General features: G+C 36.1%; 1 protein-coding gene across 12 annotated transcripts in view; it reads left to right on the top strand.

Annotated features, from left to right (window-relative positions):
• Window positions 1-27,843, top strand: part of LOC137251956 (uncharacterized) — a 79,273-nt gene that overhangs the window by 24,701 nt on the left and 26,729 nt on the right. The window contains exon 1 of one of the 12 annotated variants that reach the window (XM_067787027.1): window positions 23,406-23,663. The exons of 8 other annotated variants lie outside the window; for them this stretch is intronic. The gene's annotated coding sequence lies outside the window, so the exon portion shown is untranslated. 3 more of the 12 variants (XM_067787026.1, XM_067787028.1, XM_067787029.1) reach the window with 3 other exon arrangements.

Here is a 27,843-nt window from a genome sequence, read left to right as displayed (position 1 = left end):
AGAAGCTTTAGCATACTACGTAGATAGCAAGTCGACGACTCATAGGTACAAAACGACTCGGAAGTGGAGCATCAAGGCAGGCCATAAAGTTTATCCATCATTTTATAGTCTAAGAAAAGCTAAGGCAGAATGCTATCCAAATGAAATTGATGTGGGTGACACACGTGCGGAAATTAAAGTCCAGTCCGTATTAGATAAAACTGTTGAGCGTTTAGTTTTAGCAAGTCAAGAAGTTTTTGTTAGTTTATTACCTACAAACTTGACGTATACTTTAATCAGCAAGTGGGGTTGCGATGGAAGCTCTGACCATAGTACATATGAAGTAAAATTTTGGAAAATAATAAAAAAAAAGAACATATGGCTAAAAAAAATGACGTAGTTGTAATAAATGACTGCATATGAAACGGAAAATCTCATACAATAATTTTGTCCAGCTAGCTTGTTCTACACGAAACACTGTGCGGCGGCCCTGTAAAGTCAAGCTAAATAAAACCGTTTAAAAAACTCAAAAATGTATATACATATGTGTGCAACTGAGAAATTTAATTTAAATTTATGACAAGGCGAATTCAGTAAAAGGGGTTGTCAAGCGGAATCCATACAAGGTGATGGAAAAGCAAATTCAATCCAACTCTCCGAACAGAAAAATGTCAAGTGAAAAGAAAAAATTGTTTTCGATTAACTGACATATTGTTGTGCCATGGCGTTGTATGGAAAATATCAAGACGGCGCAATCATCTGATGGGGCAAAAACACCTGGTGCTGATTACGCTTTGCCTTGTAGGTGTTTATATCATGTTTTATTTTCTTTCACTTCTTAATTTTTTCTACTTGCTTAGAAGAACAAACACAAACTTAGCAAGCAGAACTTTATTGCTAAGGTTATTGTTGCTTTCATTTTAAATCTACTTCTAAGAATTTAGAAGCGCTAGACTTTTACATAAATCTTTAATCTTATCTTCTTCTTAATATATAAAAAACACGTGTCACAACATTTTTGGCCGCGATGGACTCCTAAACTACTGAACCGATTTTGAATTTGTTTTGCACACCGTGTGTAGTTTGATCTAACTTGAAACATAGGATAGGTTTTATCTCAGTTTATAGTCGCAATATTATTTTATTGCAATTTTTTTATTTGTTTATACGTAATAATAAAATGTTACGTATACGCAGTGACACTCATATTTTATATACTTCCGTGTAATTGCTTGGTGTTTAATTAAACAACCTGCTTATCAATAAAAAATATTATAGCGAATGATATCTAGTATAGCACATCACCAGGCCCGCCGAGAGGGGGTCCTATTAAGGTGGCAGACACACTATAGCAAACAACAATATTATATATTAAATAATTTATACATCATTTATTGGCAATTTAATAAAAAAAATTTAAATCTGCGTCCGGTTCCGAGAAACGGCAGTGTCTGCTAGCTTAAGACTCAAGCCAGCAGACACTTCGTGAGAACACGACCTACAGCTTCCGAACGACTTGGATAATTGATATTACATTTATTGGCAATTTAATACCGCAAAAAAAATTTAAAGCTGCGTCCGGTTCCGCGAAACGGGAGTGTCTGCTAGCTTAAGACTCAAGCCAGCAGACACTTCGTAAAAACACGACCTACGACTTCCGAACGGCTTGGATAATTGATATTACATTTATTGGCAATTTAATACCGCAAAAAAAATTCAAATCTGCGTCCGGTTCCGAGAAACGGGAGTGTGCTAGCTTAAGACTCAAGCCAGCAGACACTTCGTGAAAACACGACCTACGACTTCCGAACGACTCTGATAATTGATATTACATTGTTTGGCAATTTAATACCGCAAAAAAAAATTTAAAGCTGAGTCCCGTTCCGAGAAACGGGAGTGTCTGCTAGCTTAAGACTCAAGCCAGCAGACACTTCGTGAAAACACGACCTACGACTTCCGAACGACTCTGATAATTGATATTACATTTATTGGCAATTTAATACCGCAAAAAAAAATTTAAAGCTGCGTCCGGTTCCGAGAAACGGGAGTGTCTGCTAGCTTAAGACTCAAGCCAGCAGACACTTCGTGAAAACACGACCTACGACTTCCGAACGACTCTGATAATTGATATTACATTTATTGGCAATTTAATACCGCAAAAAAAATTTAAAGCTGCGTCCGGTTCCGCGAAACGGGAGTGTCTGCTAGCTTAAGACTCAAGCCAGCAGACACTTCGTAAAAACACGACCTACAGCTTCCGAACAACTTGGATAATTGATATTATATTTATTGGCAATTTAATACCGCAAAAAAAATTTAAAGCTGCGTCCGGTTCCGAGAAACGGGAGTGTCTGCTAGCTTAAGACTCAAGCCAGCAGACACTTCGTCAAAACACGACCTACGACTTCCGAACGACTCTGATAATTGATATTACATCTATTGGCAATTTAATACCGCAAAAAAAAATTTAAAGCTGCGTCCGGTTCCGCGAAACGGGAGTGTCTGCTAGCTTAAGACTCAAGCCAGCAGACACTTCGTAAAAACACGACCTACAGCTTCCGAACAACTTGGATAATTGATATTATATTTATTGGCAATTTAATACCGCAAAAAAAATTTAAAGCTGCGTCCGGTTCCGAGAAACGGGAGTGTCTGCTAGCTTAAGACTCAAGCCAGCAGACACTTCGTGAAAACACGACCTACGACTTCCGAACGACTCTGATAATTGATATTACATTTATTGGCAATTTAATACCGCAAAAAAAATTTAAAGCTGCGTCCGGTTCCGCGAAACGGGAGTGTCTGCTAGCTTAAGACTCAAGCCAGCAGACACTTCGTAAAAACACGACCTACAGCTTCCGAACAACTTGGATAATTGATATTATATTTATTGGCAATTTAATACCGCAAAAAAAATTTAAAGCTGCGTCCGGTTCCGAGAAACGGGAGTGTCTGCTAGCTTAAGACTCAAGCCAGCAGACACTTCGTGAAAACACGACCTACAGCTTCCGAACGACTTGGATAATTGATATTACATTTATTGGCAATTTAATACCGCAAAAAAAATTTAAACCTGCGTCCGGTTCCGAGAAACGGGAGTGTCTGCTAGCTTAAGACTCAAGCCAGCAGACACTTCGTGAAAACACGACCTACGACTTCCGAACGACTCTGATAATTGATATTACATTTATTGGCAATTTAATACCGCAAAAAAAAATCTAAAGCTGCGTCCGGTTCCGAGAAACGGGAGTGTCTGCTAGCTTAAGACTCAAGCCAGCAGACACTTCGTGAAAACACGACCTACGACTTCCGAACGACTTGGATAATTCATATTACATTTATTGGCAATTTAATACCGCAAAAAAAAATTTAAAGCTGCGTCCCGTTCCGAGAAACGGGAGTGTCTGCTAGCTTAAGACTCAAGCCAGCAGACACTTCGTGAAAACACGACCTACGACTTCCGAACGACTTGGATAATTGATATTACATTTATTGGCAATTTAATACCGCAAAAAAATTTAAAGCTGCGTCCGGTTCCGAGAAACGGGAGTGTCTGCTAGCTTAAGACTCAAGCCAGCAGACACTTCGTGAAAACACGACGTACAGCTCCCTAACGACTACAATAATTTATATCTTATTGATTGCCTAAATGTTTCGTTGTCCTGAAAAATATTTTCACTATACCAAAAGGAAAAATTAAATTTTATATTTTGCCGACCCTAATAAACATAAATTATAACTTTCGAAAATCAGTGAGTTGCATGTTACTGATAAGTCAAAACTTAGCAACACTTAACTTGACTTAGAAGTCTGTTGAATTTTGATTTTCTATGTAAGTTCTAAGTGACGTTTACATTTTTAGATGCCATTTGTTTGTTTCCATTTCATTTTGACATACAAATTGACATTTATTGATTATGATGCCAGAGTGTATGCGCTAAGTGAAATATAATCGGTGCTAAATTGCCAAGTTTACGCCAAGTCAAGTGAAGTCTATGCTAAGTATCAGTAATGGGCCCTTAAGTCTGAAGCCAGCAGACGCTTGGCAAAACACGTATGAACATACATACATACATATGTACACGTCTACAATGTACATGGCAGCGCGCATACAATGATTTAAGTAGTGCGTAAATTTAGTTGCATCAATATGTTGATTGTTTTTGTGTTGATGATGTTTGCAACTATAACGGTTTATAAAATACATATCGGTCTTCTTTCTTTCGAAAATCAGAGAAAAGTTTGTACATATTTCGTATTTGTATTTTCCCGCTTGCGCGCAGGATTTCTGATAACGGGTACATATGTATGTACATATGTGCTTTAGGGTGTGCCGAGAAAAACAAGTTTTCAATTTCTATCCTCTCAAATGTTTCTATTTTATTAAAAAAACAAACCTCACCAAAGATGGGTCCTATAACTCCACTCTACGGGGTACGATATTTTTATTTTATTTTCCCATTTCGTTAACATGGGAGAAATTATTTTTTGTCCTAACTTGAATTTACTCAACTTTTTACGAAAATCTTTTATGTGCCGTTTTGCCTAGTTTTGAGATCTTGTACAGGTTACAAAAAGTTTTTATAATTTTTTTCTAATCATATCATTTGAAAACACTTTTAAGGTATTGAGACCTTAATTACGAATTTATGTTATTATTATATTGTTTTAGTTATGGCTATGTGAATTTATGCTTTATCATTTCAATACACTTTTTAAGTGTGAAATAACTGTTTACACAATTTCGTCAAAGAACACAACTTCAAATGGCCATGACTTTTGGAAAAAATCGTAATTAAGATCTCAATATATTAAAGAGTGTTTATAAATGATATGATTAGAGAAAAAAATCATAAAAATTGTTTGTAGCCTGTACAAGACCTTAAAACTATGCGGGAAATCCGTTTTTCAGGTACCACTTAGGGTGGAGTAATAGGACCAAACTTTGGTGAGGGTTTTATTTTTATATCAAATAGAAACATTTCAGAGGATAGAATTTGGACACAATTTTTTTCGAACCACCCTAATATGCACTTTTTCATATGTACCCGTTAGCGCAGAAATCCTGCGCGCATGCCATTTGAAACATATCGAAATACAAACTTTCTCTGATTTTTGAAAAATAGTAGAGCGAGATGTATTTTAGAAACCGTTATAGTAGCAAACATATCAGTTTGTGCTAACACATACACAATCAACATATTCATGCAACTAAATTTACTCATTACTCAAATCATATCTAGTAAGTATGCCCGCTACCTTGAATGTATGTTCCAGCGTTGCCACTCGCGCAATTTTTTTTGTTCCAAAAGTGTATCATTCCTGAAAAAATGTATCAATTCGTTTTAATAGATTGAAATATAGTTTTTGAATCATTTCGTCTGAATTTTATATAATGTGTGAAACAAAATTCTGAAATTAATAATATTTAAAATAAAACATCACCGCACTATTTTTGGCTAAACCGATCACAGAACTGAATTTTATAAAATTTTACCAACGCTCAGTTGTAAATAAATGTCGCTGTTATAAAGGTTTTTCTATTTAACATATCGAAACGCGTTTATTTAAACGGAATTATTGTTTATACGTTTTTAACAAATACTACTTATTTTAAACAAAACTAATACCAACAAAATAATTATGTAGAAGAAATACGGTTTATCTATATATATATAATATGAATATAAAGGAAAAAGTTAATATCATTCTAAAATTTGATTTACTTTAAAACTGCATATTCAAACATTTTTTAGAAATCTTACTGAAAATTTTTAGTTCCTATGACAGGGACAGAGCTTGAATCTTCCAAAATGAAAATGTATACATTTTAGATTTTTTGTATCTTTGTATCCACTCATTTAAAATTTATTCAAATGTATACAATTTTATCCAAACGGCAACCCTGGCATGCACATTGTACATATCTGTTTTCATATATACGCACTAGGGTAGATCTCCTGCGCGCATGCTATTAGAAAATATTGCTTAGGACAACGAAAAATTTAGCCTGTCAAAATTGCAGGTTTTAATTTTAATGTTAAGAGGTGCATCATGCGAATCTAGTTTTCTCATACAAATTACATGGGGAATTTTTATTCGATGTGTACCTACGCTTTAATGACGTTTACTTAATGATCCGGTCTTATAGCGTTTTCTTTTCTGGCAAAAGTGTTATGATTTTTGTACGCGGCGCAAGAGTTGTAAATATATTTTGTTCTATTCTAAAAAGCAGGTAACGCCTTTACGGGGTATTTCGTTCTTTTATGTAATTGTTGCCTGCTCGCAACGCAAAGGCGTTACACTTTTACCCTGCAAAAAATGGCGATGTGGCAGTACAACCCTAACCAGCTGATCGTGGCAATTTATTTTCATAACTTCACAAATTTTTAGCGACGAAAATTGAAATGAAGGAAATAATTCTTTGTGCGTTTTTGAAAATCAGCTAATACACGGGGTAGCCATTTATGTTCTTTGTATGCACTATAAATGTTGAAAATTTTCTGGGGTAGGAGTTACTCCTATTAAGGTTTTACCATTTACTTAGGATAACATTTATTTCAGAAAAAAAACTCTATTATTCTCCTGGAATATATGGCAAAAGTGCGTAAGTTAGTCTTAAAATTTTTTTTTAATCAACACGGCTTCTCAGCTGCTTGAAACTCACACTTTGTCTTACTCAAATTTAATTGGCTTCACCACTGCATAACCAGAATTCTTCTTAAGAGCCTAAGTCAATGGTTCAAAGTTTAGGTAAAATATGCAGATCTTTGCATTTGTGGTTGACATTCAACCCAGAATATCTTACAAACGATTCGTCTTAGTGAAAAATCTCTTTAGACCTTTTTTGTAGATCGTCCAACTTTTTATACGAATGGGTATTGCTCATCATTTAAGAACCAGTCCTTAAAGCGCAGGTACACTTCAAATAAAAAATCAAAACCTTTCCATATAATTTTGTATGGAGAAACTAAAATCGCGATGAGGCACTTCTTAACATAAAAATTAAAAGCCGCAATTTTTAAGGACCATATTTTTCGTTGTTCTCAACAATATTTTTACTATACCAAAAGAAAAAAATTTATTTTTTATATCTGGCCCATCCTAAAGAACATAAATTATGAAATACGTCTTGCTCTTCTTTACTCTTCATATACATCTACATTTGTGGTTAAAAAAAACGCTTAGATAATGTTTAGGGGGTCCATCTAGCGGCAATTATTGAAGACTCGCAGCAGTGGTAAATAACTTGCTACAAAACGGTTGTTCTGAATAGCGGAGGCACTCACCTCTGGTGGGCATAGTGTATAACCTATAGCTGAATCGGTTACAATTAATAGTGGACACACACCCTTTTTCGGTTATAGAAGTGGAGAATGACGCGGAGATAAAACGGAGAGACACATTTCAGTTGCAACTGAGTATGATGCATACCGCAATTTAGCAGTACTAATTTTAGGCGCAAAAATTTCATAATAGATAAAATTACACCTTAAGCAGTCCATATAATGTTTGAGTGCATATGTATGTATAAAAACACAGCTATAATGTGAAAATCATACCATTTAGAATTTCACTGCTATTTTCGTGTTCACAACATACATGTTAGCGCGCATACTTGCTACACTACTGTTGCCAATTTGGTCCCTTCCAACAATTAGGACTGTGATATAAAATGTAAGATTTAATAATTTAGGTGTAAAGTTTTAATGTTAAAAATATATAATTATGTACAATATAGAATTTTTTTGTCGAAGACGAAAAAGCCTAATTATCGTTAAAGGTTACAATGAACTTATAAAGGGTTAGATTTCTTTAGAGTCAATTTATTGTTTACTTTTTAGTTAACTTTATTAACCAATAATAAAAGCTTATTTTTAAAAAAGTTTTTTTTCTTTAATTTTATTCCTTGCTTGAAATACTGACGAAAATTTTCCGAAACGTCTAATTACAACAACAATGTTCCAATGTACCAAAAATATTGCCACAAATTAACCGACTTCGGCATGCTATCGTTTACCTTAAACTTTTTTATTTTCATTCAAAATTATTCACAAAAAACTGATGAAAATAGCGCAGGAAAATCATGCTCATTTACTAAATTTATTTCATGGTTCAACTATATATGGCTGGCTCATCTGTACAGCAACCAAATATGTCTGTTCAAATTGTCAAAATCTGTGTATTGGTATTAGGCGAATGTAATAGAAACGTCAATTGTTGTGTCAAGCATTGCTACATTGTAGTCGACTGGATTTTGAGATATTGAACTCGTAACCAAAAATCGTGATTAGAACAATAACTTTTCACGAAAAACATGAATTGATGTAATTGCAAATTATAACAGCGCAAAATTCATAGAATTAATTGCTAAGCGATTGCTATCCATAGCGCATACAAATTGGACAGCAAATTAATAAATAGCTTGAACTCTTCAGAGGAAAAATGCAATCTCATCTCTGCCGAAGGACCCAAATTGATTGACACACAATAAAAATTAAGGAAAGGATCTCCATTTTCGTTGCTGCAATCAATAATATTGCCCGAGTTTCTCATAAGCTTGGTAATATTCTCTGAAAATTTAAGAACCACACTGCTCTTATCCCGATCATTACAAGCCATAGAAGTTAATATGCGTTCTACAATTTAGTTTATTACATTAAAGAAATCAGGCTGAGGGTGCAGTAATCAGAATCACCAGTCACCAAAGAAGTCGGCCAAGCATTCAGACTCAATCAGATGAAGATTATTACCCACTTCAAATATATATTCCTTTTTAGCTTAAATGTTAGATCAGTTATTCCAGGCACCCTATCGCCCCACGCAAAGAGTCGGACAACTGCAAAAGATGATGTACCATAGCGACGAAGATGTAGATAATGTTTTACAAAACCCAGAGGTATATAAAGCAACCCTTCTTTACGTTCCAGGTATTAAAAGAGATGGAGCTATAAGTTAAGCATCAGACGACAAAAAATATCCCAGCAACGGTGCTGCCATGAGAACTCTTTGCTACGTTTCCACTGACTACCATGAGCCATTTTCTTCCTGTTACACCATTTCGCAACAGGGTGAAATATGAGAGCTCTTTTAATAAATACTTTTGAAAAAATCGAAGCGTTTAAGGTCTCTCTTTCTGAGTAAATGCATGTTGGATCTTCCTCTTTACGACTCGCAGCACCATTTTGCTGTTTGTATCTTCTTACATCTTCGCCGTGACGTCCGCGTTCTCTACCTGTTCCCTTGGTTTAAGATTTTCGAAGTCCTTTTCAACTTCGTCCGCATTTGACGTGTAAGGATTGTTATCCTTGGGAATTCTTTTCCTGGGTGCGTCTATACTTTTCCTGTGCACCAGGAAATTTTACCAAGCTGAGGTCCGTAAATCTTTCGAAGAACTTTTCTCTCGAACACTCCCAGAGCCGATTCATCTGATGTTGTCATGGTCCATGCTTCTGCACCGTATAGCAGGACGGGTACGATAAGTGACTTGTAGAGAATGATTCTAGTTTGCCGAGAGAGGACTTTATTTTTCAATTGCCTACCTAGCCCAAAGTAGCATTTATTGGCAAATGTGATTCTTCGCAGGAGCTGATGTTGTTTGCCTTAATGCTGGTCCTCAGATAAGCAAAGTCGTTTACCATTTCGAAATTATCCTCGCGTTCCATTGAACAGTGATCCACATACCGATAAAAATTTAACATGCAAATGAAACAAACCGATCCTTAACTATTACATTGTTGTTGCATATGCATGTCAAATTTCTATCGGGATCTGGATCACTGTTCAATGGAACGCGAGGTATGACTGTGGCGTGGTACCGAGGCGCATATTAAGTCGATGGTAAACGATGCTTCAGACAGGGTACCCCCTATCGTGCGATTTCTTTAATTTGATGCTGGAGAAAATTATACTAGCTGCAGAACTTCACCGCTCTGGAACAATATTCTATAAAAGCGTGCAATTGCTGGCATATGCTGATGACACATAATCTACATAGAATTTTTAAACCACGACATCCAAACAAACAACGTCTCCGTAAGCACTATGATTAGATCCGGCACCTGCCTACCCAGCCGTGTCCCTCCCAGTTGAAACTGGTAGTTTCCTTGGACTTCCGTTACAGGACTTTGATGACAATTTGTGAGTGGTTGCAGCTATTGAATAAGGCGAAGCACCGTTATCAGAACAAAAGATCGAACTCAAATCTCAACATCTGTCATATAAAGAATTTGATGAAAGTACTTCATACATCCACGAAAATGAAAAGACTTTAACCTCTACCTCCCAAAGTCGACAGATTTATTATACCGAGATATACATATTATATATGTATAAGAAATATTGTGACCAACCTAATTGATAAGCTCGTCTGGTTACGTTTTTGTATTTTGTGCGGTACTGTACAATATGTAAATATTTAAGATTAAAATTGGTTGCCGTGCGATCAACGCAAATTAATAAGTGATCTATGTTCTTAATCTATTTTTATTACGCTTCTGAATGGGATCTTTATAACTGTCGGGTCTACGAATCCTGATAACACTAAAACTCAGCACATGGTATGTATATGTATTCCGGTGCGCTGCTGGGTTCCAATCTAGTACATACACTGTTAAAAGTTCGAGCATAGATCTAAAACTTTTTTGTACTATATTGTAACGAATTTGCTGCAAATCCTCTTATTTGCAATCCTCTGCTAAGTTCGAATCACTAAACTGTTGAATAAATAACTCCAATATTGAATGATGGAAAAATGGCCATTATTAAAGTACTTCACAATAACACTTATACTTTGCTACTCGCTGGCTTAATAACCAAACTGATTAATAACTCAAATGAAACTCTACTATTGGCCGCCAGATCGCGTGCTTAAGCAAACTGATTGATAGCTCAACTCAAACTGAATTCCTTCTTACTCGCTTGCTCCGCTTTTATAGTTTACGCTGCATACTTCTAGGCTCTTCGATTTCCAGAACTTACTAGTTGTTTCGGCTACAAAATCGCCAGCCACAACTACGTGCACAAATTATTGCTCTCTCTTGTTACAACTCAGTATATAGTTCTCATATAGTTTCTACTTGTTTACAATTGTCTACTTTTTAGCGCTTCTCAGATGTACATATGTGAGTTTGTAGTTTACAGTCTCCCGCACACACATAAGCGTATAAGTAAATTCATCTGTGTGTGACATCTCATCTCTCGCTGCCTTGTATGTAAATGTTGCTCGTCGGAATGTGTACATATGTGTAGACGCAATTATTGATTCGTTTATGTAGATACATAATGATTGAATTATTGATGTGAATTCACGTCACTGCTTTGCATCGGCCTGGAGATGGCAGCACTCCTTAGTTTTGCTAATATTCGTAACACTGCCCTCCACCTAAGTCTGATCGTCCCGATCAGACAAATCTCCCAATCTAAACGCCGCTAGCATCTCCAAATGTACCATCCTTCTAATCCGTGGTTTCCCAGTGGTTTGTATGCGGTAGATGGTATCACTGATCTTCTTCACAACTTTGTACAGGCCTTCCCAACTGCACCGAAATTGGGCTGGAACACCTTTCCGCCGGTGAGGGTTGTTTAACAGTACCAAATCTCCATTCCGGAAACCTTCCGAATTATTTTCCCTGTCGTACCTGTGTTCCATCTTACTACTCATTATCCTGGGCCGTTCCTTCACACTCTGTTGTTTGGTCAATGAACCACTTCGTAGAGCTTGCGCTGGACGGATTTGCTTTGCATAATCGGTATCGTTCCCACATTTCACAACAGTAGTGTGCTCCGGCTTGAAACTACCCTCGCATTCTTTCTCGGAAATTCGTTGCTTCGTTTTCCTGCGTCTTTTAGGTTTTGTCAATGCTAGTGTTTCTCTCGCAGGTACTTTTGATTTTGATTTATTTGGCCCATTCCATCTATCAACTTTTGCCTTTGACTTTCGTGGTTTTTGTCGAGCCTTTTCCACCAGTACCCGATTACTGCTGAACCCTTTTTCCAAACTACAGTTAAGTGGTATGTCCTGGTTCTTATAGCGCATAGTTTTTCTCCGCATATCGATCCTGACGTCATGGTCAACCAAGAAGTCCACTCCCAATATGACTTCATCAACGATCTCCGTCACAACGAATTTGTGTAGAACCATGACTTTCCCAATTAATACCTCACATACCACTTCGCCTTGGACTTGATTATACTCGCCTGTGACTGTACGCAACCTTGCTCCAGGTAATGACTTTACTCTCCTGTAGACCAAATCAGATCGAATTATCGAATGAGATGCCCCCGTATCTACAGTCAGTACACGCTCTTTACCATCCACATTACCTCTGACGGTAAGACTGCTTGATTTCCTTCCAATTTGCGACCCAGATATCACAGGACATTCAATAGCCGGGGCAAGTTTTCGTTCTTTACATTCGACACGCTCTTGCTCATTTCCACCAGCTTTGCGTTTACGGCCACCCACATTGTTGGAACTATTAGGACCAAGATCGCAATGACGTGCAATGTGACCTGGGTTGCCGCACTTGAAACATTTAATAACTCCGGCATTCTTCTGTTGAGATCCCTTCAGTGCTTCCAAAATTGTGTCTACCCACTCTGGCCTTTCTACTTCTACACGATGAGCCTTATATGCTGGTTTACTTAATAGGGAGGCAGTTTCCTGAGTCAATGCATGTGATACCGTTTCAGCAAATGTCAGTTTTGGGTTCGCGTATGTAGCTCGCTTCGTTTCCACGTCTCGTATGCCATTTATAAAACTCTGGATTTTCACTCTTTCCGTGTGTTCCACGGGTGCATCCGCATTTGCAAGATGAGCCAATCTTTCAATGTCCGAAGCAAACTCCTGCAAAGTCTCGTTAGCTTTTTGGTAGCGGTTTTGCAATTCTATTTGAAATATCTGTTTCCTGTGTTCGCTTCCGTATCCCCGTTCTACAGCAGCCATCAATGCGTCATAACTGTTCCGTTCGTACTCTGGAATAGTCTGTAAGATTTCCGCGGCAGGCCCTTTCAGTGCCACGAACAGAGCTGCAACTTTATCTTCAGCATTCCATTGGTTCACTGCTGCGGTCTTCTCAAACTGTAGCTTAAAGACCTGAAAAGGAACAGAACCGTCAAAGGATGGTGTCTTTACCTTTGGATTACTCGTTGAAACTGCTGGGCGATTTAGTTGCAACTGCTCGATACGTCCTCTCAAAGCATCCACCTCGGCCTCGATTTTATCCTGTCGACCACTGAAGCCTTCATGAAACTGGGTTAGTTTTTCTTCCATATGCGCTTCCAGTTTAGATGATATACGGACTTCCTGCTCTTCTAGTTGTGTGGAGATCTGAGATGATATCTGTGCTGAAATTTGTGAAATACGCGTTTCTTGTGCTTCAATTTTCGATGTTATTTCTGACGACATTTCTGCAATACGTGTCTTCTGTTCTTCCATCTTGGATGTTATACGGTTCTCCTGGGATTCTAGTTGAGATGCCATATTTATCTTTTGTTCTTCCAGTTGAGATGCCAGTTGAGATGTTATATCTGTCTTTTGCGATTCCAGTTGAGAAGCCACTGTCGATGTTTGAGCAGATATTGCAGCCAAAATCATGTTCAAGTCTGTGCTCGTAACTGTCTGCGATGTTTCGTTTTTCTCTTCAATTTTTGTTACTTCCTCGCCATCAAGATGAAAGTCATACTCTTCCACATCAATTCCTTCCGCTTCCATTGCCTCTCGTAGCCGTGCCTGAAGTTCAAGTTTAACGCCGCTTGTATTCAATCCACGGCTCTCCAAATCCTTCTTTAGTTGCTGGATCTTCAATTCACTGAACTTTGCCATGTCCTTGTTGTCCTCCGGAATTTATTCAACAATTCCTCTTCTGACACCAATTGTAACGAATTTGCTGCAAATCCTCTTATTTGCAATCCTCTGCTAAGTTCGAATCACTAAACTGTTGAATAAATAACTCCAATATTGAATGATGGAAAAATGGCCATTATTAAAGTACTTCACAATAACACTTATACTTTGCTACTCGCTGGCTTAATAACCAAACTGATTAATAACTCAAATGAAACTCTACTATTGGCCGCCAGATCGCGTGCTTAAGCAAACTGATTGATAGCTCAACTCAAACTGAATTCCTTCTTACTCGCTTGCTCCGCTTTTATAGTTTACGCTGCATACTTCTAGGCTCTTCGATTTCCAGAACTTACTAGTTGTTTCGGCTACAAAATCGCCAGCCACAACTACGTGCACAAATTATTGCTCTCTCTTGTGACAACTCAGTATATAGTTCTCATATAGTTTCTACTTGTTTACAATTGTCTACTTTTTAGCGCTTCTCAGATGTACATATGTGAGTTTGTAGTTTACAGTCTCCCGCACACACATAAGCGTATAAGTAAATTCATCTGTGTGTGACATCTCATCTCTCGCTGCCTTGTATGTAAATGTTGCTCGTCGGAATGTGTACATATGTGTAGACGCAATTATTGATTCGTTTATGTAGATACATAATGATTGAATTATTGATGTGAATTCACGTCACTGCTTAGCATCGGCCTGGAGATGGCAGCACTCCTTAGTTTTGCTAATATTCGTAACAATATATATGACCAAACCCTGTCTTGTTGGTTATGAATGCGCAACACCGGGTGTCAATATAAAACAAGTAAGGAAGTCTAAGTTCGGGTCAAACATTACATAGCCAGCTGTACACTTGAAACGCTGTTGTTTGTTTTGTGTGCTTAATAGTGTTACAAGGCTGCGAAATAGTACATATGTATACAAATGGTTCTATTCTGAACAAATTTTTCTTCGAGTTATGGGCTACCGAAACATAGAAAAGTGCTTAGTCACAAAAGGGGCCGTACCACGCCCATTTTTTAAAATTTGAAGTTTTTCCTATTTATTGTTATAAATCCACTTGGGAAATGAAATACCATTGATATAAAGCTCTTTTTTGAAAAGATATAGCTTACTTTATTCGCCCACGACCCTTTTAAAAATCTTTTATATAAAAGTGGGCGTGGTCCTTAACCGATTTCGTTAATCTTTCTTCAAGGCATTCCTTATAGTAAAGGCAACCTCTCTGCCGAATTTTGTTACGATAGGTTTAGCGATTTTCGATTTATGATTAATAATATTTGTAAAATTGATTTTATCACAAGTGGGCGGTGCCACGCCCACTTAATTTTTTTTTTTAATTTTTATCAAGAGTCTCAATTGGACTGATACGTCAAATTTCAACATTCTAGGTGTATTGTTTACTAAATACGTGTACCAAATTTGGTGAAGGTATCTCAATATTTACTCAATTTATCGTGTTAACGGACAGACGGACGGACGGACATGGCTCAATCAATTTTTTTTTCGATACTGATGATTTTGATATATGGAAGTCTATATCTATCTCGATTCCTTTATACCTGTACAACCAACCGTTATCCAATCAAAGTTATAATACCGTACACAGGGTACAGCTGGGTAAAAAAGCGTGAGTACCACGCACTCGTGAAGTTCGATGTATAAACATACAGATGTATGTCTGGAAATGAATTGTTTAAGTTGACCACAGCTCGTCCGGGGAAGATAAACTAAAACAAAGCGTTTCCAGAAATACTTTCGGACCTTTTGAAATGATCTTTGTCGGCTTCTTATCGGCAACATCCGATACCGGAAAACTATTGCTTTGCTATCGATTTATTATTGATAGCGAATTATCTTCGTTGAGTGATCTATTTACTATCAGCTTGCTACCGCTTGCTATCGTCTTCTTATTGGTTTCTTATCGGTTTGTTATCGAAGGGTTACACACTCCATCGATTTAATATTGATTTTGTATAGGTATCCATTTCCATACAAACCGATGAGTCGTCGTTAACAAATCGATAACATGCCGATAACAATATTGTAACACACCGATAAGAAATCGCTAACTTTTCTATAGCGATGCGATACACTTTTGATAAAATGCCGAAAACAACGTGGTAACACTTCGATAACAAATCTATAAGTTTCCGAAAATCATTTGCAAACACATCGATACCTATTCAGTAAGCTATCGATAACTTTTTGATCAAAAATCGATAATTTTGTGATGATAAATCCAAAACTTTTTGATAACAAACGGCCTATTCTCCAATTAAAAATCGATTTAATTTAATTTAATCTAATTTTTTTTTACCACGTGTATTGTTCCCACAAAAAGCGACAGTGTAGTGACCATTACTCTTACAATAGCTGTGTTTTTTTACATCTATATATGTACCTATACACTTAAACTTTATATGGATTGCCAAGTACATAACTTTGTCTACTTTTCTGAAATTGCCGCGCAGAAAATTAGTACTCCTATATTTCAATACGCATTATACTCAGATGCAACTGAAATGTGTGTCTATGTTTTACCTCTACACTACCTCTATGTTTTACCTCTACAAATGGTGGGTATCCACTATTCACCGCAACAGATTCAGCTATAGGTTATACACTTTGGCCAACAGAGCTACGTGCCTCTGCTATTCGGTACAACCGGTTGTGTAGCTAGTTATTAAACCACTGCCGCTAGATGGGTCTCCTAAACATTATCTGATTATAAGCGTTTTTTTAACCGCGAATGTAGATGTATATACATGTAAAAAAACACGGCTAATATATGTTATATTCCCTACATCATACCAATTCCATGCACTACGCCTGCATTTACATCCTATATATATCCCCCATATAGCATACCACTTACAAATACTACACTTACATTCACGCTTACGCTTTCATTCAGGACCCCCAAAATCGTATCTATAACATGACGTTGCACTGTATAAACCCCAATGCTGCAATTTCCCGTCAAAACTTAAATGATGAGCATTAAATGAAGCTAAAACAGGGACCAGATTACATGAGGTGGTTTCGGCCCACAGAGCGTACTTATGCATTGAGTTCCATTTATTTATTTTAGTCGGAAAAACGAAAAACAAAAAACAAACCAAATCATTAATCTAGGTGCTTGCATTAACAAATAACTATTTATTAATCTCACATACTTAATATTAAATTTAGTTCAGTACATACGAATAATGTTGATTCATTGGAAACTTGGTGTGAATAATATTTTCAGTTGAATAAATTATATTCGTTATTTTAAAGGACCTCTTGCTCATAAAAATCTATACTTACTTACATACATATTATAATCTGAATAATCGGTAAATCGGTCTTATAATATTGTAACGAATTTAGGGAAATTCCTCTTATTCCAAACCTTCTGCTAACGTTCGAATCGCTAAACTGTTGAATAAATAACTGCAATATTCAATAATGCAAAATGGGCTTTATTAGACTACTTTGAGAGTACTTCACAATAACACTTATACTTCACAACCAATAGCGCGCTTAAATCAAAACTGATTAGTCATTCCTCAGCTTGCGCTGCTTTTATACTCTCTGTTGCCTTGTCCGCATATTTCTCCAAAGGTCTAGACGTTTATCCTTCTATAATCTCCTGCTAGGTTACCAGCTATATGCGTGTGTATTTGTAGTTTATAGCAGGCATGCTTAACGAACGAAACGATATCATTTCGTTACGATAATCAACGCTAATAAACGAAACGAAGTCACTTCGTTTCGTTTATTAACGTTAAGATCGTCAAATTAACGTTAATTTGTCGTTCTTAACGTTAATAAACGAAACGAAATGACTTCGTTTCGTTTATTAACGTTGATTATCGTAACGAAATGATATCGTTTCGTTCGTTAAGCATGCCTGGTTTATAGCCTTTCGCATAGCCATGTGCGTGTATATGCGTGAGTAACTACTTCGACTAATGACCACATGTGTGTGTAAAATATATCTTCGTTGCCTTGTATGCATATGTGTAAATGATGACTGATGTATTCATGTACACCAGTGTGGCTTGCTTCATGTTTTTGTTGTTGCCTAGTGATGTCAACATTCGCCACAATATTATGCATTGAACACATGTCGAGGTTTTTATCAGCTGGATTTCTTGCGTCCGGGTAGACTTTGGAAGTTGGGAAGTAGTTAAAGTTCAGGGTGAAAGGATATCAATGACATGGTGTGATTGAAAAACGTAGACCCTATTAATTCTTCGCCTCTCCTCTCCTCTCATCTCTCCTCTTCTCTCCTCTCCTTTCCTCTCCTCTCCTGTCCTGTCCTCTGCTCTCCTCTTTTCCTCCCCGCTCCTCTTTTCTCTCTCCTTTTGTCCACCTCCTATCTCCTCACCGATTGACTTTTGCCCCATGTTAATCTTATTCTGATTTAATTTAACGTGATGATATCGACGGCTGAGTGGATATCACCCTATGTCTTATGCCAGTTCGAAAACGCCCTTTCTGGAAATATTAAACAAATTTTTTTTTCAGAATTGTTTTCAAAAGTGCCCTATCTCAGAATTCGGTTGAAAAATGCCCCATATCAGAAATTTTTTTTTCATAAACTCCCCAAAGAAGGCGTATTCGGAACAAATTCTAAAATAGGGCGTTCTTCGACTGGATTTAAAAAAGAGCGCTTTTGAAACAGCCAAGATTCCCTCAGCAGGCGATAAGTTAACCACGTGCAAGTATTTCATGAGACATCAATTAGCTAATTATAATGTTAACCTTTGTCTTGTTTACCACACTCTTACTTGCGTAATGTTCTTTCTAATCTAATCTAAAAATTTTATATTTTATTTTAACTTTCTGTAAAAACTGTGTCATCAACATTAATTATTTCATTTACAATAAATTGTATAATGGTTTCTGAGCAGGAGAATATGAGAGAGCAGTTTTTAAGATCTTAAGGCTCTTAAGATTTGTTAAAGAAATTGGTAAGATTTGTCAAAAAAATTGTATACAATGTCAGGTAATTTTAACAAATTGCTGTATTCCAAACTTACGACTGAATATTTTATTGACACCTATTTCATTTATTTGAAAAGTTCATTGGCACTTTAGACACCCCATTAAATTAAACTGTGAGACTATTTGCTTATTTAACATGTGGGTTTTCTATCGACCAATATGCTATCACCCATTTTCGAGTTAGTATATTTTACATACATATTTTTGTTAAGCTTGTATAAAGATATTTACATACATATATACGAAATTAAATTTGTAGTGTTCTCTCTTATAGTAAGTATACTCACTCAATATTTGCTTGCTATTTGTGTGCATAGCTGAGAAAAACGCGGAACAATACTCTGCAGTTAATCTGTCTGCTATGGGCAGTGGGTAGTTGTACGATAATTTCAGTGAGTTTATAGTTTTATTTAAATATGTGGGCAAAACACAAGAATCTCCTTTTCAACATAATATTTGATTAAAATATAGTAGATGCGACAGCGTTCGTAAGAACGAAAATAGCGACCATGTAACCAATGATCCAGTAGATTATGAAGGGAACACTTCCTTGTATCGTAAATGGAGACAGCGATGTACCGCCCGGGGATGCTGAGCCCGATCCCGCAATCGATGAGGATGGAATTAATTAATGAAATAAAAAAATAAACACATCTCAAGGGCATTCAGAAGTCTTTTTGCGATGTAATAGAAATTTGTGACGCTTACGATTTGTTGGCTACGTGCCCTGAATTCATAATACCAAATTCCTATAGCAGCTATACGTTCACGTATCACGTAATACCAAAAAGGGACTTTTAAGAGACGAGTTTTCAGTTAACGGAATACTTAATTCGGGCCCAGATTTTAGGCGCTTACAATATGTTAGTAATTCGCTATAAATGTCCAAGTTTGGCAAAAAAGGCTAACAATTTATGTCTGCTCTGTATAAAATACAAGTTCTCACGTCGAGTTCAAACACCGTAAGTACGCCGATTTGTATTAAACCAAGATTGGCCTATCCGAATGCACTTTTCAAAAACTTTGTGCAGGTTTTTGCAGTCACAGCAACAACAGCAACAATAACAATATATAAAAGATAAAAATGCATTTCAGCCCAATTCTAAGCAAAAATTCCTTGCGAATTTTTCCCCTTTCCAAAATAAAAAATCCTTGGCAGTTTTTTTTCTTGTCCCTTTCCTCTTTGTCTCAACAATGTCCGAAAAATGATAAACCTGTTAAGAGAGAAAAGTAGGTACTATGAATGTGATTGAAAAGGATATTTCGCTGTCATTTTAAAAGAATCTTTTCTTAAATTAAAGTCAACGCAGCAAATTAGCTTAAGTTCATTTTTCTTTAATGAAAAAACACTAATTTGTTAAAATTCGAGTAAAAGTACCCTAATATGCTTTTGTTTAAGTCGCAAAGTATATAAATAAGCAACAGATAGAACTCTACGTAAATTTGATGTAAAGCCATCCAGAAATCGCGCGAGAATTTCTTAAAAAAATAAAGAAATAGATTTTGGCATATGACGAAAGAAGATTCGCACCCCGCATTACCGCCAATAAAAAGCCTTGGTGAATTGAAGAAGGCAACTACAGCGGTTTTGTATTATCGCGCAGCCTTCTTTTTGCGTTCCTCTCCTGATTTTGCTGGGGCGCCAATTCATAACACGTTTATTCACATTTTATTTCCCAATTTTAAACCAATTCGCTGCATTCATTAAACTTCACAATTTCTTTTACAAAAATACAAAATGTCATTTGGCAAAACATATGACTTCGAAAATTTCCCAATTATTGTTCTCCCTAGGAAGAATATTTCGCGAGAAAACTGGGCTGATGTATTCAATTCAAAATGTTTGCATATCTTTAGGTACAATGAATTTTCTTGTCAAAGGTATTAATGTCATGTTTGTTAATGTACTTATATTTTTATACTCAGATTATATTAATTTTGTTCGCATAGCGGTAATCCGTAACGGCATAAACTAATCGAGATAGATATAGACTTCTATATATTAAACTGATCTGGGTGAAAAAAGCTATGTCCGTCCGTAAACACGATAACTTGAGTAAATTTTGAGGTATCTTGATGAAATTTGGTATGTACGTTCCTGGGCACTCAACTCAGATCACTATTTGAAATGAACGAAATCGGACTATAACCACGCCTACTTTTTCGATATCGAAAATTTCGAAAAACCGAAAAACTGCGATAATTCATTATGACGCAGAATAGATTGGTAAAATTTTTGACAATGGGCGTGGCACCACCCACATTTAAAAGAAGGTAATTTAAAAGTTTTGCAAGCTGTAATGTGGCAGTAACGTTACTCCTATTACTATATGGGTGCTAAATAAAAATTAGCAAAATCGGATAACGAACACGCCCACTCAAAAAAAAAAATTTTAAAGTCTAATTTTAACAAAATTTTTTAATCTTTACAGTATATAAGTAAATTATGTCAACATTCAACTCCAGTAATGATATGGTGCAACAAAATACAAAAATAAAAGAAAATTTCAAAATGGGCGTGGCTCCACCCTTTTCATTTAATTTGTCTAGAATACTTTTAATGCCATAAGTCGAACAAAAATTTACCAATCCTTGTGAAATTTGGTAAGGGCATAGCTTCTATGACGATAACAGTTTTTTGTGAAAATGGGCGCTATCGGTTGAAGCCACGCCCAGTTTTTATACACAGTCGACCGTCTGTCCTTCCGCTCGGCCGTTAACACGATAACTTGACCAAAATTCGATATATCCTTACTAAACTTAGTTTAGGTACTTATCTGAACTCACTTTATATTGGTATTAAAAATGGCCGAAATCTAACTATGACTACGCCCACTTTTTCGATATTGAAAATTTCGAAAAATAAAAAAAAAGAATGCCATAATTCTATACCAAATACGAAAAAAGGGATGAAACATGGTGATTGGATTGGTTTTTTGACGCAAAATATAACTTTAGAAAAAAACTTTGTAAAATGGGTGTGACATCTACCATATTAAGTAGAAAATGAAAGAGTATTGCAGGGCGAAATCAAAACCCTTGGAATCATGGCAGGAATACTGTTTGTGGTATTATATATATAAATAAATTAGCGCACCCGACAGATGATGTTCTGGGTCACCCTGGTCCGATATCTCGAAAACGCCTTCACATATACAACTTAGTTTCACTCCCTTTTAAAACGCTCATTAATACCTTTAACTTGATACCCATATCGCACAAACACATTCTAGAGTCACCCCTGGCCCACCTTTATGGCGATATCTCGAAAAGGGGTCTACCTATAGAACTAAGGCCCACTCCCTTTTAAAATACTCATCAACACCTTTCATTTGATACCCATATCGTACAAACACATTATAGAGTCACCCCTGGTCCACCTTTATGGCGATATATCGAAAAGGCGTCCACCTACAGAACTAAGGCCCACTTCCTTTTAAAATACTCATTAACACCTTTCATTTGATACCCATATCGTACAAACACATTCTAGAGTCACCACTGGTCCACCTTTATGGCGATATCTCGAAAAGGCGTCCACCTATAGAACTAAGGCCTACTCCCTTTTAAAATACTCATTAATACCTTCCATATGATACCCATGTCTTACAAACACATTCCGGGGTTACCCTAGGTTCATTTTCCTACATGGTGATTTTCTCTTATTTTGTCTCCAAAGCTCTCAGCTGAGTATGTAATGTTCGGTTATAGCCGAACTTAGCCTTCCTTACTTGTTTTAATACTAGCGAATAATAAATGTAAAATATATACTTTACATACACTATGTTACTTTTTCTTTACCTTTCTTTGTTCTTTTGTTATCTATATAAACAGCTCTGAACATTAGAAATAACCAGGACATATAAATTATTTGGTTGACGTTTTGTTTATGTGTTTAACAAAAAATGCTTTGTCCTGCCCTGCTGATCCACGATAACAACCAACAGTCCATGATAAGATCATTAATATACCGATAATAAATAAATAAATAAACAGCAATAAATTATTGAGATCTGTTGCTACCGATAAGAAGCCGACGAAGCTCTTCTCAAAAAACCGTAAATTATTTTTTTTTGTTTTTGGTATGGTTACCTCCGTAGTGGTTTAACTTCAACCCCTGGGTGAGCTCTAGTTAACTTCAAAAAATTTGTTTCCAATCACACAGCTGCATGTTCACACATCGAATTCACGAGTACTTGGTACTCACGACAATCGAGTTAGGGGCTCTTTCTTTCTAGCGGAGCGTCAACGCCTTCAAAGCTCAACAGGACAGGCTTCATAAGACCAAAATATATAATAACAATGCCTTTTTTTAGAATTGGATTCTGATAACGAAGTGCTAATAAAAAATGTTTTTGGCTAAAAAGCAGAAAATTTGTTCCGCCTCATAACATTTCTACTGTTTTATTACTTTCCATGTTACACCCTATTTGCTTCACGGTTGAATAGAGCTCTCTCGCTAACATAACGATCGCTTCATAATCATCCGGCACATTTCTACCAGCAAACACATACATATGCACTGATATACTTAGCGATGGTTGTGAAACGAAAAGATTTGAGAAATACTTTATTTAAAAGTAGCTTATTTATTGCAAGGTAAAAGTTTCATTCTACTCGACGGTTGCGGCCAAAGCAGTACCTCGTCATATTCAAAACTAAAAGCGCGCGCACACGGACACACACACGTATAGTTAATCGCATCTACACATACGTTTTGTTGCTGATTGAATAAAAAAATTAATAAAATTATTTGTGGTTCTAGTGACTTAAAAAAAGCTTTGGAAAGCGAAGGGACTTTTTCAACATTAAAAAAGGGTATGATCAAAGGGTAAACTGAAATTAACTTATGGTTCAATGTATGCCTTAATTTATAAAAAAAGGGGTCTTGAGCTCATAACTCCAGATAGTGCCACGAAAAGCAAAGTATCTGACAGTTTAATCAGTGACTAATTGTTATGAGCAGTGATTGAAAATGATATATTGCTCTGTAGTTTTTTTTTGCTATTGCTCCGGCTCTGAACTTGAATATAGAGCTGAGCCGTAGAATAAAAAAGTGATAGCATTTCTCGGCATTTTCGTGTTTTAGAGCAGAGAAAAAAGCAGAAAAAACCCTCCAAACGGAATGCATATCGCTTTTTTATGCTACCGCTCTACTTTATGCTCTGTTCATGTTCAGAGCAGTGATACCATCGAATCGAGAAAAGAAAACCCACGTAATTGGATTCATTTACCCATTTTTCCCCTTATTCGAGTGAGAAAACCCTCACTTTTACCCACCAAGATAAATGATCCTTATTATATATGGATATGTAAAAAAATAATTGCAATAAAAATGGAAAAGTGAAAACGCAAATATTTATTTATTTGTAACTTAGAACAAAATTTTTCACATAAACTGAGTGTTTTTGTATTTGGCTTTGTAAAGTTGTACATGTTTTTTCGTTACATAAAAATATATAAAATTGATATTTCTTGAGACAAAAGAAGTTCTTATCTTTACTATGTTGTTTAATGTTAACGGTCCCAACCTATTTTTCAATAAAGTCATCTTGAATAGGCAAGCGTTTTACCATTTCTTTAATAGCTGTTTTATAAAAATTCATACATGATGTTAATACTTCAGCTTTTTCAATATCATTTAAATTTGATAGCATTTCACTGCAATCTTCTCCCACAAATAGACTATTTAAGTCAACTATACATATATGCATCAACATTTTCCATTATTATAGAGAGTTTTGTGTTCCATTCTATGGAAAAAAAATTGGAGTTCATGAAGTTTCTGCAAAATTTTAAAATTAACGGCTTGGAAGGAATCTTTTCTTATCCCACTCCATAAAAAAGGAAGCAAGTCGTCTATTGAAAACTATCGTGGAATAGCAAAGCTCTCCGCTATTCCTAAGCTTTTCGAAGCAATCGTTACTAATCACCTTACATTTTCGATTTCTACATTGATAGATAGTTCTCAGCATGGCTTTTGTAGAGCCAAATCAACCACAACCAATTTGCTTGAATTTACAACTCACATCTTTAATGGGTTTAGAAACAATCATCATACCGACGTTATATACACTGATTTCAGCTAAGCATTCGACAAAGTACGCCACTTATTACTTGTTTATAAACTCGAATTGTTTGGTTTTCAACCTGGCCTAACTCGCTGGATCTCCTTCTATCTTTGCGGTAGAACTCAAAGAGTCATTTTTAAAAACCTTTGTTCGAATGTCATCGATGTTCCCTCCGGTGTGCCTCAGGGCAGCCATCTCGGTCCTATTTTGTTTTTGATCTTTATAAACGATGTTTCCACAACTATAAAATATTCTAAAATTTTAATGTATGCCGACGACGTAAAACTTTTTAAGTCATACGCGTCGGTTGAAGAACGTTTTGTACTCCAGGCGGATTTAAATCGTTTAGTTACTTGGTGTAATGCGAATTTTATGCCTCTCAACATAGAAAAATGTAAATCCATGTGTTTTTCACGTGAGAACATACAGCCAGCTTCCTACACAATTAATGGCCAAACTCTGGAAAGCGTTGATGTTTTTGTCGATTTGGGAGTTACAATGAATTGCAAACTTAGTTTCAACCCTCATATTAATGCCACAGTCAATAAAGCGAGAGGAGTTTTAGCATTTGTGAAAAGATGGGCAAAAGAGTTTAGTGACCCTTACGTTACAAAAACCCTTTTTACATCATTGGTGAGGCCGATATTAGAATATGGATCGATAATTTGGAATCCGCGTTATCAAGTTCATGTGGATAGACTAGAATCAATTCAAAAATAGTTTTTACTTTTCGCCTTGAGAAATCTTCAATGGGACTCTCCGTATAATCTTCCTCCTTACACTAATCGATTAAAACTAATAAATCTTCCTACACTTGCAAGTCGTAGAGAAATGCTAGGTGTACTATATATGGTTAGACTTTTAAATGGATCGATTTCAAGCCCATTTCTTTTGAACGAAGTAAACTTGAATGTTCCATGCCGAGTTTCAAGGCATTATAAACCTATAATTCTTAAACAATGCAGAAGGAATTTCCAACTACACGAACCTTTTCTATGTTTGTGTGAAGATTATAACTCTCACTCGAGAATAATTGATGTTTCGGACTCGCTCTTTGCCATAAAAAAGACGGTTCTATCTTCTCTTAATAATTAAAAAAATTATATTTACTTTTAGTCTATTGTATTTTGTGAATCTATATTTCTCAGCTCATGAGTTTCTCTGTAGCTGAGCGGTTTTGGATCTCGGCGCTTAAGAAGCCACTGCCTCTCAAAGACTCGGTAACAAATAAATTATAAATAACACATAAATAAGAATTAGGATACATAAAAAAAAAAAAAAAAAAAAAAAAAGTATGTATGAATTAAAAAAAAAAACCAAAAACAGCATTAGCCTGGTTTCATCGGGCCACTTGAGGGCAGTGCGCTGCCACAACGTCCGAGAAAAAAAAAAATTCTTGCTGTCTTTAAAAATTATATGAATCAAAATTTGTTTGCTTTGAAAAAGCAAGTTGAACTCATTTATATACCGTAATACGAAATTTACAAAACTACCCACATTTTGTTCTGCTGGCTTGCTGAAGTCCCTTTTACCCATTCAGCTAATTTTTTGTTGAAAAAACCCACGAATGGACGAAAAACCCAAGTTTTGGCATCACTGGTTCATAGCCGTAGCAGTTGCACGGTTTATTTTCCGCTGTTACTGCTACTCTGGAGCATAGTGTACAAGTACAAGTGTGTTGAATTCTTTCTGACAGGCACTCGCTCAAGTGAGCATAACGGGAAAATCTGGGTTGTCATTGTTCTTTCGATTGAAAACGGTCAATTAGGGTTTTGTGCAGAGACGTAAAAGATTGAAACAGGGTTTATGTAGTCACAAAAGTGTTGCTCATATTCCACAGCATTTTAATTTTATATCATGGCGAAAAGTGTTCAGTTCAGAGTTATTGATTAACATTAAAAGTTTAATTTATTACGGAGGGTTACTCCTTTAAGTGTAAAAAGCAGAGAAAACGTTATTATTGTGACGTCAAATTATTGTGAAAAACTTTTTAATTTGAATTCCTGTACCCAAGTTCACTATATTTGTGTAACACAAGAATCTGGAGGTCAATTCCTTAACTATGAAAAACTGAAAAATGCACACTTATTGAAAACTCATTTGCACACACAATTTACACTTTGAATTTAGTTGTGTTTTTATGCACAAAATTTTGAAACTCAAAACAAAATTTTCATTTGTCAGAAAAAATAAAGAAAAAACAGCCTAATGTCAAAAAACCCTATCGAAAAACAAACAGGCTTGTTTGTTTTTAATGAACTACGTTGTATTTTTCTTGTATTTCGTTAGTTTTTTTAAATAAAGTCCACACACTTACACCAGTACTGAAACCTTATTGGCTCCCTCGACAAAAAATATAAAATACAAGAAAAATACATAGAAAATAAAGTAGTGTCATATACGAGTTTGATTTGTTTGCACTTACAGCACCATTTTTTTTGCAGGAGACTTCCAGCTACAAAAATTAAGGCGGATTTACACAGACGCTTTGGTTGTCTTGCATTCATTAATTCATCTGTCGGGTGAAGTATCGAAAAATTTACATAAATGCTTTGGTTGCGTGGCTACGCTTCGACAACGCCAGACGAAAAACAATGAAACGCCGTACGTTATCTTTGCTTTGAAGCGACCAAAGGGTTTATATAATTTTGCCCTTATGGATTTGTGTAAACAGCCTTAGAAGTGAAATTTTTCCATGTTACACGTGTGGCGCTTTATATTTTGACTCTTAATTTAAATAAATTTTGCTTTCCGTGTGTTTCCGCATTGTTGCAGGCTACAAATCTTCTAGTATTCTAATTTCCGCGGAAATATATGCAACTATTTCATCTGTAAATACTACAAAGTTTTATTAAACTATCAAATGCAACTCAGCTTGAAGTACTCTTGCGTACCAAAAATGCAACTCTAGACCTGAGATTTGCATCAGGTTAGCGAGGC

The sequence above is a fragment of the Eurosta solidaginis genome, chromosome 5 (assembly GCF_040869045.1).
Source record: "Eurosta solidaginis isolate ZX-2024a chromosome 5, ASM4086904v1, whole genome shotgun sequence".
NCBI lineage: Eukaryota > Metazoa > Arthropoda > Insecta > Diptera > Tephritidae > Eurosta > Eurosta solidaginis.
This window is presented reverse-complemented; position numbering and strand designations above follow the sequence as displayed.